This window comes from Zea mays, chromosome 4 (genome assembly GCF_902167145.1).
Source record: "Zea mays cultivar B73 chromosome 4, Zm-B73-REFERENCE-NAM-5.0, whole genome shotgun sequence".
Taxonomy (NCBI): Eukaryota; Viridiplantae; Streptophyta; class Magnoliopsida; order Poales; family Poaceae; genus Zea; species Zea mays.
In genome coordinates, this window is record NC_050099.1 from 245,118,474 (window position 1) to 245,131,350 (window position 12,877).

The 12,877-nt window shown below is 44.6% G+C and overlaps 1 pseudogene; it reads left to right on the forward strand.

The window, feature by feature from the left end:
* The first annotated feature begins 6,980 nt into the window (after nucleotides 1–6,980).
* LOC103656027 (2-keto-3-deoxy-L-rhamnonate aldolase-like) lies at nucleotides 6,981–9,385 on the forward strand (annotated as a pseudogene).
* Nucleotides 9,386–12,877: the final 3,492 nt, after the last annotated feature.

Genomic DNA, 12,877 nt, shown 5'->3' on the forward strand with positions numbered 1-12,877 from the left:
ACCATAGGCTGTGACAATGAATATGGTTTTGGGGGAGACCTCTATGTCAGAGCCGAGGCAGTTGATTAATTACTTGTGCGGATAATCACAAGGAACAAGTTTTTGTTTTGTTACTATATAGCTGCAAGTAGTGCATGCACATCCGATAAGGAGGATGATACCAGAATATAGAAGATATGCCACTTGTTGGCGCCACACATCGGCCGTGACGCATGCATGCATATCTGATAAGGGAACGCTAATAATGTAATCCATCCGCCCTAAAATATTAGTGGTTTTAGCCCTTCTAATTTTATGTCTATATTCAAATGGGTAACAATAAATCTAGACATATATATAAAACACATAAATCAAGTATTGTACGAATCTAGTAAAATGCTAAAACGGCTAATATTTTGGAATGAATGGAGTACAGCTCCATTGCCAATCCTCACGTTTGTGAATTTTTTAATCTTATTGTTCTCTTATATTTAATAATGGATGCAGTATTAGCTAGTTGAATTAAAGGAACATTTTTCAGTAGTTTGGTACATATTTTTTTTTGGCAATTTGTGTCGTGTTAGAATACAAGCAAATCATGTGTCTCTTTCTATCAGCTTAAGTTTTAGGTTAAACTGATCGATACGGTGTACATAACTTAACATGGCGTTAAAGGCAGATGTTTCAAGTTTAAATTACTACAGTAAAAACGTAAATCTCCGACAGCTTTCTTATGTCCGAGCGCTTGTGGTGGCCATCGAAAATAACGAAGTATCTCCGACGGCTGTCAGACAGCCGTCGGACATAAGGGATTTTAACCGCGCAAGCCAGGCAGCACTGTTTCATTTGCATCTTCACCGCGCCTTGGAATTCTCTGCCCGTCGTCGTCGCCCCGTCGCCGCCCCACCCGCCGGGCTGCCCCGTCGCCCCCGCGACCGCCATCGCCGTGCTGCCCCGCCGCCCCCGCCACCGCCACCGCCACCGCCGTGCTGCCCCGCCCCCGCCGATCACCCGCGCAGTCGTCCCCGCCACCGCCATGCTGCCCCGTCGCCGCCGGCCGCAGCCCCGCCCGCGCCGGACCTCCCCCGCCCCGCACTCTCAAGTGAGTAATTTAAGTATTATTTTGTATATATTAATATTGTTTTGTAGTTGCAATTTTTGTTATTAGATAATTAATATGTTAAATATTGTTTAATTTATTATGTGCGATGGCCGAAATTTGATTATGTAATTAATTTAGTTTGTTTTCGTTTACTTAGTGATGCTTAGATAATTTAAACTTTTAATTTCCGAGGGTAATTATTATGCCCTCAGAAATAAGATCATTTTATATGATTTGTCACCCATAACAATGTTATGTAGTGGTGCCTATATAATTTAAACTATTAATTTCCGAGGGTAATTATAATGCCCTCGGAAATAAGGTCATTTTATATGATTTAGGGTCCCGTGAAATGATTTTCCTTATATTAGTGTGGTTTATTAGATTAGGGACGTGATTTACTTAACTAATCAAGTTAACATCTCGTATCTAGTATGGAGGAGGATCGTCGATGGATGTATGAAGGTTGGAAGAAAAGAGGTGCTCTATCAAGTGAGTGGGTTGCCAAGACTGATGCTTTTCTCGACCGTGCTTTTGCTCGGTCAGAGACTGGAACCGATGTTTGTGCAAATGTCAGATTTTTTAAAATACAGAATTTTGTGCAATTTCTGAAATTTGTTATGTCCGACGACCTAGCCAAGCCGTCTGACATAACGAATGTGGGTCCCACCAGTCGACCGGAAAACGGTTGACAGCCGTTATCTCCGACGGTTGGTTGCGGCCGCCGGAGATACATTATGTCCGACGGCCGCCGTCGGACATAACCCTATTTCTGACGCCTTATGTCCGACGGCTAGAGACCGTCGGAGATAACCCAAAACCGTCGGACATAAGCTACTTCCGACGGCTTAAGGCTTATGTCCGACGGTTTTGGCCATCGGAAGTCAATTCGTTTATGAATTCAGGTTAGCAGTCTAAAACATGAGATAGCCTTGCATGCAACTTAAATGCATCGGACTTGTGCAGCAAGATGGGGAAATTAATGATGATGGTTAGGAGGTAATCAGTGTCTCCCCCATGCTGGCTAGACAGTTACTGTAGTTTGCTTTCAATGGACGCGTGTGCATATATATGTTGTTGAAGCGAATGGCATGACTCTGTGTCATGCGTGCCAGGGCATGCCACGCGCAAAAACACTTTTATTCTGCCTGGCTGCTGCTCCACACCAGCCAACGAGACATCGTATTTGACGTCAGATCCCTCGCTCCTTAGCTTGAAGTCGTCGTCGTAGATTTTGCTTCCTGATGTCGCAGAAGTAACTCCCAAACTTACTAATTTTCTGTTATAAAATCAACGGGACCTAAAATTAATTTAATAAAGCAACAAAAATGTAAAATCCAGATTTACTAGTAGCTAGATTATATATATATATATATATATATATATATATATATATATATATATATATATATATATATATATATATATATATATATTTATATATATATATATATATATATATGACATTAGAACATAATGGATCTGAACTAATTCAACATTAAGTACTGAAGAATTATTGCTATCAACTCGTGAAATTATTGCTCTCATTCTTCCGAGCTCTCAACTTCATCTTCATTATTGCTCTAGTTTCAATACACATATTGTGAGAGCAATTAAGTACAGAAGAACACCTCATTCTATTTTCAATTGAACTTGGTTTTAGATTCAACTAACCCCATTCATAGACCAACTTTGTTGTTTTTAGTTAAGTTTTTCAGATCACCTATTCACCCCTCTAGTTGCTCTCAGCTGCACGACAGACGAAGAGGACGGTAGGGCAGAGAAGCGGCGACGTAGAGAGATAAGAATGGGAAGACAAGTCGATTGCTTTTATATAGGGTCGATGCAACTTGACGGATTCGATCTGCTAAATTTCAGGAACCGCCCCTAGAATCTCTCTATGTACAACCGTCCAGAGATCTCGCACGTAACGTGTATGTTCTTTACTCTCGTTTGACGTGACAGTCTAGGTACGATGTGTTATTTGATAACCAAATAAACAAAAAAGCAAAAACTAAGTTGGCTTTGTTTGTCTCATGTGAAGAGCAGGGAACACTCACACGTATAAATTAGTTCTCTTCTGTCTAGATAAGTAATATGGAACTAAAACTCCATATCATATCTATTACCATATTAGCTTCCTTATTAAATTAGCCACCCACAAGTATACCAAATTCCAACATTTTCTGCTCGGCAGGCCTCACGATGAAAGCCTTTAATTTCCGAGCTTGTTGCTCCGGTCATCAGTAGTGGAGTTCCTTTGGACTCGAATTTAGGTGCTTGTTTTCTCCTAGTTTGATGGATTTGAGGGACGAGGTACGACCGGAGAGTTTCTTCCCCCCGGCGCTTGATGGATTTGAGGTCTCACGGTTGCGCTGGTTTGTCGGAGAGGGACTGAAAGTTGGCGGTGAAGCGTCGACTGAAGTCGCTCCAGTCGTCGATGCAGTGTCGAGGTAGATGTCGCAGCCATTGCAGTGCGTCTTGCCCGAGGACAATGGGTAAGTACGCAGTCATCACGTCCTCGGATGCTCCGGCGGCTCGGGCGGCGGTGGTGTAGACGGCCAGCCAGCCTCCTGGATCCTGCTTAGGTTCATATTTGTCGACATTGGATACCTTGAAGTTAGGGGGCCACTGAATGGCCCTGGGGCATGGAGTAAGGGCTGTCACTCCACACGTGTCCTCCTGTCGTCGGGGATGATGTCTGTCCCGGGGAGGGGAGTAGTCGTTGTGGTTCCTCGACCGTCCCCGGGTAGTACCGCCAGTCGAGGCCGTTGCTGACTCAGTTATGGTGGCCTGACTCCGAGCTGGGATGCCATGATCCCTGTCGTACTCCTCCCGGCGGCGGATCTCGTTCTCATGCCGTCGTTCGCGCGAAGCGTTGATGGAGCTTCGCGCGTCCCGGCGACTGTTGATGGCATGCCGTAGATCGTTCGGCGAGTGAGCGAGCGGTAGAAGATGGTTGGCTGCCTGGGTGAACAGTCGTCGATAGCCCTCGGCGTCAGGAGTTCGAGGGAGTCCATCAGCTATCCGAGCTAGTACCCCTCCGACTTCACTCGGCGTGTTCATGGCTCGGGCGAAGTCGGGGTTCAGGTTGCGCCCGAAGAGCGGATTTTCCCGGCGTTGCCTCGCGTCTTGCTCGGCTTGTTCCTGAGCTCGTCGGCGATCACGTCGGCGGGAATTCCTTCGTTCTCTGAAGACGCGTTCCTCCGGAGTTTCTCCTATCTCCGAGACCTCGTCCCGCGAAACAGGTTGCTCCGGGTCCCGTTCTCTGGCCTCGTGATGTCGCAGAATATTTCGGCGCCGGTTTCTCCGTCGGCGGGATTCTCACTGAGGTGGTTCTTCTCCGAGCGCGGTCGGCTCGTCGTCGGAGACGGGGGCGACTCCACTCTCCCGATGAAGAGAACGTCGGGGTAGAATGGCGCGACTGTCGTGGCGATCTTCTTTCTGTTCTCCTTTGAGGGCGGAGGGACGGAAAGAACAACTTGCTTCCTCCCGGTCTTGTTTGCCTCCTTCTTTCTTGCAATTTGCGTCCATTCTTTCGTCGAGGAAGTAGACAGTGGAGTTCTCCGGGTCAGCGGGCTCTCGGTCCCTGGTTTGTCGAAGGCGATCTTTTTTCGGAAAGCTGGAGGTTGTGCTTCTCCGATATTTTCAGAGTTTGTTGGGGAGACTTCTTTTTCGGCGGATCTGCAATGCGGTGTAGAGTTCCCTCTTCATCTGCTATGGACAAGATCGTTCCAAAGCAGAATACGGATTCGGGACGGAGGGTGATCTTGCTGTGGAAGGTGATGGCCATTGAGCTAGCTTGGATCGTCGACACACCCCCTACCTGGCACGCCAGCTGTCGGTGTTTTGGGTCCGACAGCACACCCGGGGTTGCCCCTCAAGGCGTTTTAGGAGTAGGACGGTGTCGCCGACTGTAGCCAAATGGTTTGTGCCAGATGCACGAGGGACAATGGACAGTGTTTACAGGTTCGGGCCACTTTGAGATGCGTAACACCCTACGTCCTGGCGAGTATGCTTTGTGTGATGGGTTACAAGGTAGCTCTCGTAGAGAGTTGAGGTGGATGGCTGAGTAGTGGGATCGATCGTTCTGAAGGGGTGCCCCCCTAGGCCTTATATATTCGACCGTGAGGCAATACATGTGGATATGATAACAATGTACACCTAAAAGATAGTGAACCGTTTTTTGTCTATCTTCCTATGATTCTGCCGACTTATCCTCGCCTGGTTACATCGTACGGGGATCCAGCGCGGGAAAGTCGGATCCTCTGTTGCGGTCGTTTGCTCAACGCTGTGGGGCCATCCGGGCTTGCACCAACCCGGCCTTATGTCGATCTGCTTCACTGGTCGTTCCTCCTCAGACCCATGAAGGAGTGACCTTACGATTTATTGGACCCTTGGGCCTTTCGTGAGGTCTTTTATCCTTCTAGTGGACCCGGGGGATATCTGTCCCCCACAGCACGGAAGTGCCCTAGGGATTATTCCCAGCCGGCTGGGCTGCTTGGCTTACGGGCCTAGAAAAGGCCCAGTCCGGCTGGCCACTTATTTTTTTTAATTCATTTCTTTATTTCCTCAAAAGAAAATAAAGGGAAAACTCCAAAATGAATAACAATATCTACTATCATACTGGCGTCCTTATTAAATTGCCCACGCACAAGTATACCAAATTCCAACATTTTCTGCTCGGCGGGCCTCACGATGAAAGCCTTTTAGTTTCCGAGCTTGTTGCTCCGGTCATCAGTAGTGGAGTTCCTTTGGACTCGAATTTAGGTGCTTGTTTTCTCCTAGTTTTATTTTTCCCCTAATTAGATTGGTCTCTGTCCGTATATGTATTTTTTGTATGTAGGTGCCTTCCGACTTCCGCACCCGTAAACCACGGACGAATCAGACCAAAATCGGTCTGATATTTGAATGGGAGCCTAAGTAGAGGTTTACTAACTAATTAACCTTTATAGATACAGCAAATAAGATAAAATGTCTATTAAAACCAGAAAATTGAATGTGGTCCGCTCGGCTCAGCGTAGGTCAGCTCCACTGACTGGTCTATATGACATCAACATGCATGGTGCACATACACCATCGTTATCTGCACAAAGGCCATTCTTATCCGGAAGTAGTAGTAGTGCCATCCCTATCAATCGAGAAGCGCTCACAATGACTTTGTTATTAATCTAAAAAACTTACCTGTTCAGCTCAATGCTGTGGATCGATGTGCATATATAGAACTAGGACGTGAGAGAGTGAGTGTATGCAAATCTTGTTTTTTTTTCCTTTCGAAGTGTCGATTAGTATATACTAAGTTCGACTAGATTTAATTTTGAATTAGTAACTATAAATAGATTCGTGCAACAATATATTTTTTGTTTATTCTAGTGCTACTAATTGCGCGTCATAGATATCCATGTTTCTTTAATATATTTGATCGCACTCTCTATTTTACACGATCGATCCACGAAAACGGGATTAGAACGAAAGATACGAAGGTTGAAGGAGTCGTGATAAAGATGGGATCCACATATGCGGAAAGAAAAGGAAGGCATTCGGAATGGAATTGGCGCATGTGTCACGACGAGCGAAATTGCGATTTCGATGAATTGCGAAAGAAATAAACTGTGACAGCGACTAAAGTGGGTAGAATTGACCCATGTGTGTGTGCGTGTGAGTCAAAAGGGACACTACTGAAAAGAAAGGCCACGCTCAATTGCTTGGCTTGTGACGCGCTCATCATTCCCTCGTCTCGATCGCCCTAGCTCTCAACTGCTAGTAGCTAGAGATGGGTAGGGCTGTACATACATTTGAGCAACAATGCAGATCATTCCAGGACCCACGCATGCTGCATGCATGGCTCTACGAGTGGTAACAGTGTTACCGTTGTCCGTTGCCGTTGGGCTGGGCCCGCATGGCCGCATGGGCAAAGCTGAAAACTGTGCATGCATGCTCATCAGTCATCACTGATCGGCGTGCAGAACTGCAGTGGACTCTGTACGTGCAAATAAAAAAAACGTCATCCCAGGGAGGCGCGCCTCTTCTATTTTTAAATATAGAAGGTGGTTGGATATAATTGACTAAAAAGTTGCTAGTAAAATTAGCTAGCTAACAAATAGATATTAGCTGATAGTTAATTTGTTAAAGGTAGCTAACAGGTGAACTATTAGCTAATTGTTTAGATATCTTTAGTAGCTAACTATTAACTATAGTACATTTAAACAGCTCATAGCCACACAAAAAATGTCAGCACGCATAACAGCAACGTACACCATTTTCGGCGGCCACTGACACAGCCGCCAAAAATAACATCAAACGAAAACATGTATGGATCGATCACCCATGCGTGTATGCTAGTTTGGAAACATCGTTTTCTAAGTGATTCCTATTTTACCAAGGGAAAATGAACTACTTTTCCTTGGAAAATGAAAATCCCTTGAAAAAAATGGGATTCCCAAACTAGCTCTTAGTTCCTTTTACCCCCAAAGAGTTTATATGCCGTTTGGTTCACATAATAGTAACATAATGGATAACCGTTAACGTTAAATTATGTTTGTTTAAGTTCAACCGTAATCGGATACGACACTAGAAATAGATACCGACCGGTCTATTCAAATTTGTTATTACCGGTATTCGAGTGTAAATCATTACCATTACTATTTACGTTATATTCCTGAACCAAACAACACCTAATGTTGTTTGTATTAGTGATCGACTCGTATGATCGGTTTCCTGGCATCTGATCTGACGATCACCGATCACGTGACCTGCTCCATGCATGATTTCGTCTGCCATGAGATACGTCCTCTTTGCCCGGCCCTCTTTAATTAGCTCCATCTTAAAAACTGGAGAGAGAAAAAAGCGCATATGTAGAGTATAAAGGTCCTGTTTGGAATAATAGTATTTTTACAGTTTTAAAACAATACTATCTCTACTACTACTTAAGTGTGTATTGTAGGCGTGCACAGCCACAGCGTTCTGCCGCTCGCGCGAGACGCACCCCGCGGCCGCATCCCGCCCAACCCTCCTGCGGCCACCAATCAACGCCCGTGGCCACCAATCAACGCCGCGCCCCACCCGCGACCTTCCTTCAATACCGCATCACGGACCGGCTTCCTTGCCGTGGGCGGCGCTCCTCCGCCGCGGCATCCGACCTCCTCTCTCCCGCGCCCTCCCTCAAGTCCCGCCTCGCCGACGGAGACACCCTGTACGTTCTGTTCCTCCTCTCCTTCTCCCGTACCCTCGCCGAGCTCGCCGCCCTCGCCGGCTACGACTACGTCGTCGTCGACATGGAGCACGGGTTGGGCGGGATCCCCGAGGCGCTCGCCTGCCTTCGCGCGCTGGACGCCGCGCGCACCCCCGTCGTGCTCTGCCTCCCGGAGGCCAGCGCCGTCTGGGCCAAGAAGGTGCTGGACCTCGGCCCCGCGGGCCTCATGCTCCCCGCCATCGAGTCCCCCGAGGCCGCCGCTGAGGCGGTCTCCCACTGCCGCAGTGCCGCTACCCGCCGCGCGGGGTCCGCGGCGCTGCACACCCCATCGTCCGCGCCTCCGCCTACGGCTTCGATGACTCCTACCTCTCCCGCTGCGAGGACGATACCCTCGTCATCTGTCAGGTCGAGACCGCCACCGCGATCGCGAAGATCGACGCCAACGCCACCGTCGACGGCGTGGACGTCGTGCAGATGGGCCCGCTCGACCTGTCGGCTAGCATGGGATACCTGTGGGACCTCGGGAACAGGAAGGTCCGGGCTACGCTGAGGGAGGCCGAGAGGAAGGTGCTGGAGGCCAAGAAGAAGAAGAAGGCGGCAGCAGCCTCGGGTGGCAATGCTGCTTACCTGGGCGGGTTTGCAATGCAGAAAGCAGAATGACCCGCTGGAGCAGCTCAAATTGAGGGGTTACCATATGGTAGCTGGCGCAGTGGACATTGCTATGTTCCGGAAGGCGACATTGGATGATGTCAGGCTGTTCCGAGAGGCAGTGATGGAGATCGACGAGGAGGATGATGAGGATGAGAAATGTGAGAAGGAAAATGACGAGTACTGGAGTGACCGAGTGAGTGAGCAGTGTAGAACAGAGCTGAGCTGAAGCATGGAGAGAAGTGGCTATGGGTTTTGTTCTGGTGATATGTTTTTTGTTCTGAGTTCAGAGGATCTATTCGAGATCTTAAGGAGCCCAAGAATTTCTAGCTTTAGCTGTACTCTTGTTTAGGTCATCATTTGATTTTCAGGTGAACAATCTGGTTGGGCATCTTAAACATCCCTATTTGTAGGATGAAACTCAGAACTGGTGGCTACCAATAAAGTGCTGTTTTTTCCTCCCCGTTTATTTCTAATATCTGGATAAGTCTGGATCGTTTTGGCCAACCATTTGATAGTATATCATGGGATGGGAAGCACGTAGGTCCAGGTTGTTGTTGTGGTTGGGTCAGGGTAAGCTACACGCCCAGAATCTCAGCACTTGCGCAACCTCAGTCCTCCTCCACCATGAGTATATTATAATCCTAAACAAACGGGTCCGTACTTCTCTTGAATCCATAATTTTAGTGAACAACAACCTTGCTTGCTCATCAAGGATATCATAGTGTTCAGACTTCACATCTGGCCATTCATGGCGTCCCATAGAAGCTTTGACACTCCATCGGATGCGTGCTGTGAGCTCGATACATATAAGCTGTGCTGCCACTAAACCTGCAAAGACTCTTGGTACTATAATTACGCTCTCCTATTGTCTCAGCCAGCAGCTGTCTGTTTGGAGATTTTATACGGAATGAATAGATCCTCCGTGTTGGCTTACGAACGAGGAACGCTATGACAGACGGAGGATCAGATATTATAATCCTACTACTTAAGTGTATACTCTAAGAATGTTGTGAAGGAACTTATTAAAAAGGCACGTGATAAGCATTTGGAAGCTGAGCTAGGTCGCTACATGATGGAGACGCGACATGCATGATGCATGGAATTGTTTCAAAATAGAGTGAACCTCAGGTACTGATTGCTTATGTTTTGCTTCCATTATTATGTATATGTCATTCAGAGCATTATTCATTTTTTAGTTGAGTTGTTTTAACCTCAATACAATCTCTTCTTGTTCAGATTCTTATCAAAGCTCGTGATGTTGCTAGGAGCAGTGCTCAGAATAGCTTGTCTGGAAAGGAATAATTTGAAGGCTATGGGTCACTACGGTCTCAAGGGTAGTTTCTTTAGCATTTTATAAATAATATTTGTGTGGGACAATAGATTGTTGAAGGCAAGCACGTCCCTTTTGGTTTTATTGATTGGATGTTGGCACATTTCACAAAATATGAATATGGTATTGAAAGCCTATGCTTCGCAGTAAATTGTGAGATATTTTTGCCACGACCGCGTGATCCGGGAACGATCGTTGCGTCTACAGAACATTCAGAAAGCGTCGTCTCTGTCATTATGTCGTTGCAATGCACAGTCATTGCTTGTGCAAACATCTATTTTAGTGATGCTAATAAAAGTGTAGAATAACAGTTAGGGTTTTTATATATTAATGTATTTTATCACATTAATTCCGTAGCAACGCACGGGCATATACCTAGTGGTATTTGATGATACTATATTATTGGAGCTCAAAAGGTGTTTGGTTTGTACAGTCAAAACTCAGTTTTAAATACCATGGTTTACCTAAAACTGTGGTATTTTTGGAGTTTTCGAAACTCCACTCAGGACCTCAGTTTTCTTCTCTTCTCTCTACATATAATTTGCTTTTCCAATCAGGGCCGTTCCTGACTTTTCAGGGGCTCAGTGCGAAATTCGATATAAAGGCCTCATCCACACACAAGTATATATATTTGACGTATAAAAATTATTATGCAATGTTTTAAAGTTTATAAGATAACAAATATAAAATATAGCAAAAAACACTTACTTGTTATATGATATTATTAAAAATATCTTCTAACATTTTGTGATATAAAATCATCGCTTATATCATCGAGATCAATCTCATCCAACAACTTTTTTTCGATATATAGAATCGCCAAGCCATTTAACATCTCTTGAGTTATTGTTAACCAAGAATAGTTCATAAAAAAATTTAATTTTAAAAAGCTTCTCTCTACCGAAGCAACCATCATATGTATAGTTTATAATACTCTCTCTATATAAAAATAAAAATTATTTGCTTCTTTAGTGGATTTATCATCATCAATATAAACATAAAAATTAAGAGCTAAACTAAATACTATTTTGAAACAGATGGAGTATTCGATAAGTAATTGAGATATTAGTTTAACAATATAAACGAGACTAGTCGATAACTCGGTAGCGCCGTTTTTTGCGTATTTATGTCTAGAATAGATAGGTTTAATAAAAAAAAATTCTAGCGTCCAGTGGCTAGGGGACCCTCTATTTTTGGGGGGCCGGTGCGGCCGCACCCACCGCACCCTCACGGTCGGCCCTGTTTCCAATAGAACCAAACAGATCTCGTTTTTTAAGCAATACTATTGTTTTACTGTGGTAAAGCAATACCGTAGTATTTATGTCATATACAATTGTAAACTATAGTATCTCAAAACTAAATTATTTTAAAACTATATTCCCAAACAGGTCCTAAGAGTCTATTTGACAATATAGTATTTTTGGAGTTTTTAGGTAATACTATGGTTTTTAAAGGTAACACCGTATTTTATACGATGAAGGTCGTGTTTGGCAGCGAAGTTTTTTGATACTGTGGTATTGAAATACCACGGCATACAACTGGTAGGTTATAGCATTAATACCATGGTTTTTCATCGGCTCACTAAAACCAAAGTATTCCATGAAACTAGCACATGTTTGGTTCCAAAGTATTTGTTGACTGGCAAACTATCTCAGTAACGACTATTTGCAGCAACTGAAGCTAAAACAATCCTGATTAGACTATTGGATATACTCACCGCACAAAGAAAAAAAAATAGCAACATCCTAGTCACTTCGTGGAGCCTCTGCTTGTTGACTGTTGTCAGATCGTGGAGGCTACAATTCCCAAACATCCAACAGTGAATACTAAAAAAAGCGATGCGTGAAGAAGGCAAGTAGCAACAGAGAGAAAACTTTGGTTCTAAGTGGAGTATCAAATACCAAAAAAATACCGTAGTATTAGCTAAACTACGGTATTGAAACCATAGATTTTCCATGACCAACACTACCGGAATTTAGCTCTTTGTCGAGTGTCATATTCTTTGCCGAGTATTTTATTTCGGGCAATCGGCAAAGAAGCTCTTTGCCGAGTGCCACGCAAAAAACCCTCGGTAAAATAAACCACTTGGCGAAGAAGCTCTTTGTCGAGTGTTTTATTTTTGACACTCGGCAAAGAGTTTCTTTACCGAGTGTCTTTTTTTGACACTCGGCAAATGGCTCTTTGCCGAGTGTCAAATGAACTCATTTAGTGTCTTAAATAATCAAATTACTCATGATTTGTTATAGTACATGGGGAATGAAAACGTAATATAGACATAATTGGTGTAGTAGTGTAGTGGTATAGAAGGGTATACGCGAGAGAGAGGTTGCGAGTTTGAATCTCACTATTTACAAAACATATAAGTTTGATTCAAAATAATAGTGAAAAATGATAGGGCAACGTGTAAGGTAATAGGTGGGTTGGAGAGTTGTTCCTAGAATTTAAAAAAATGTTTTGCTGTTTTTTTTATTTTTTTCGATTCTTAATTTGCCTAGTGCTTTTTAACACTCGGCAAAGTCTTTGCCGAGTGTCCGAAAAAAAGCACTCGACAAAGAACCCTTTGCCGATGAAATATTTGCCGAGTGTTCTTTCCCGAGTGTAAAATAGCCTTTGCCGAGTGTCT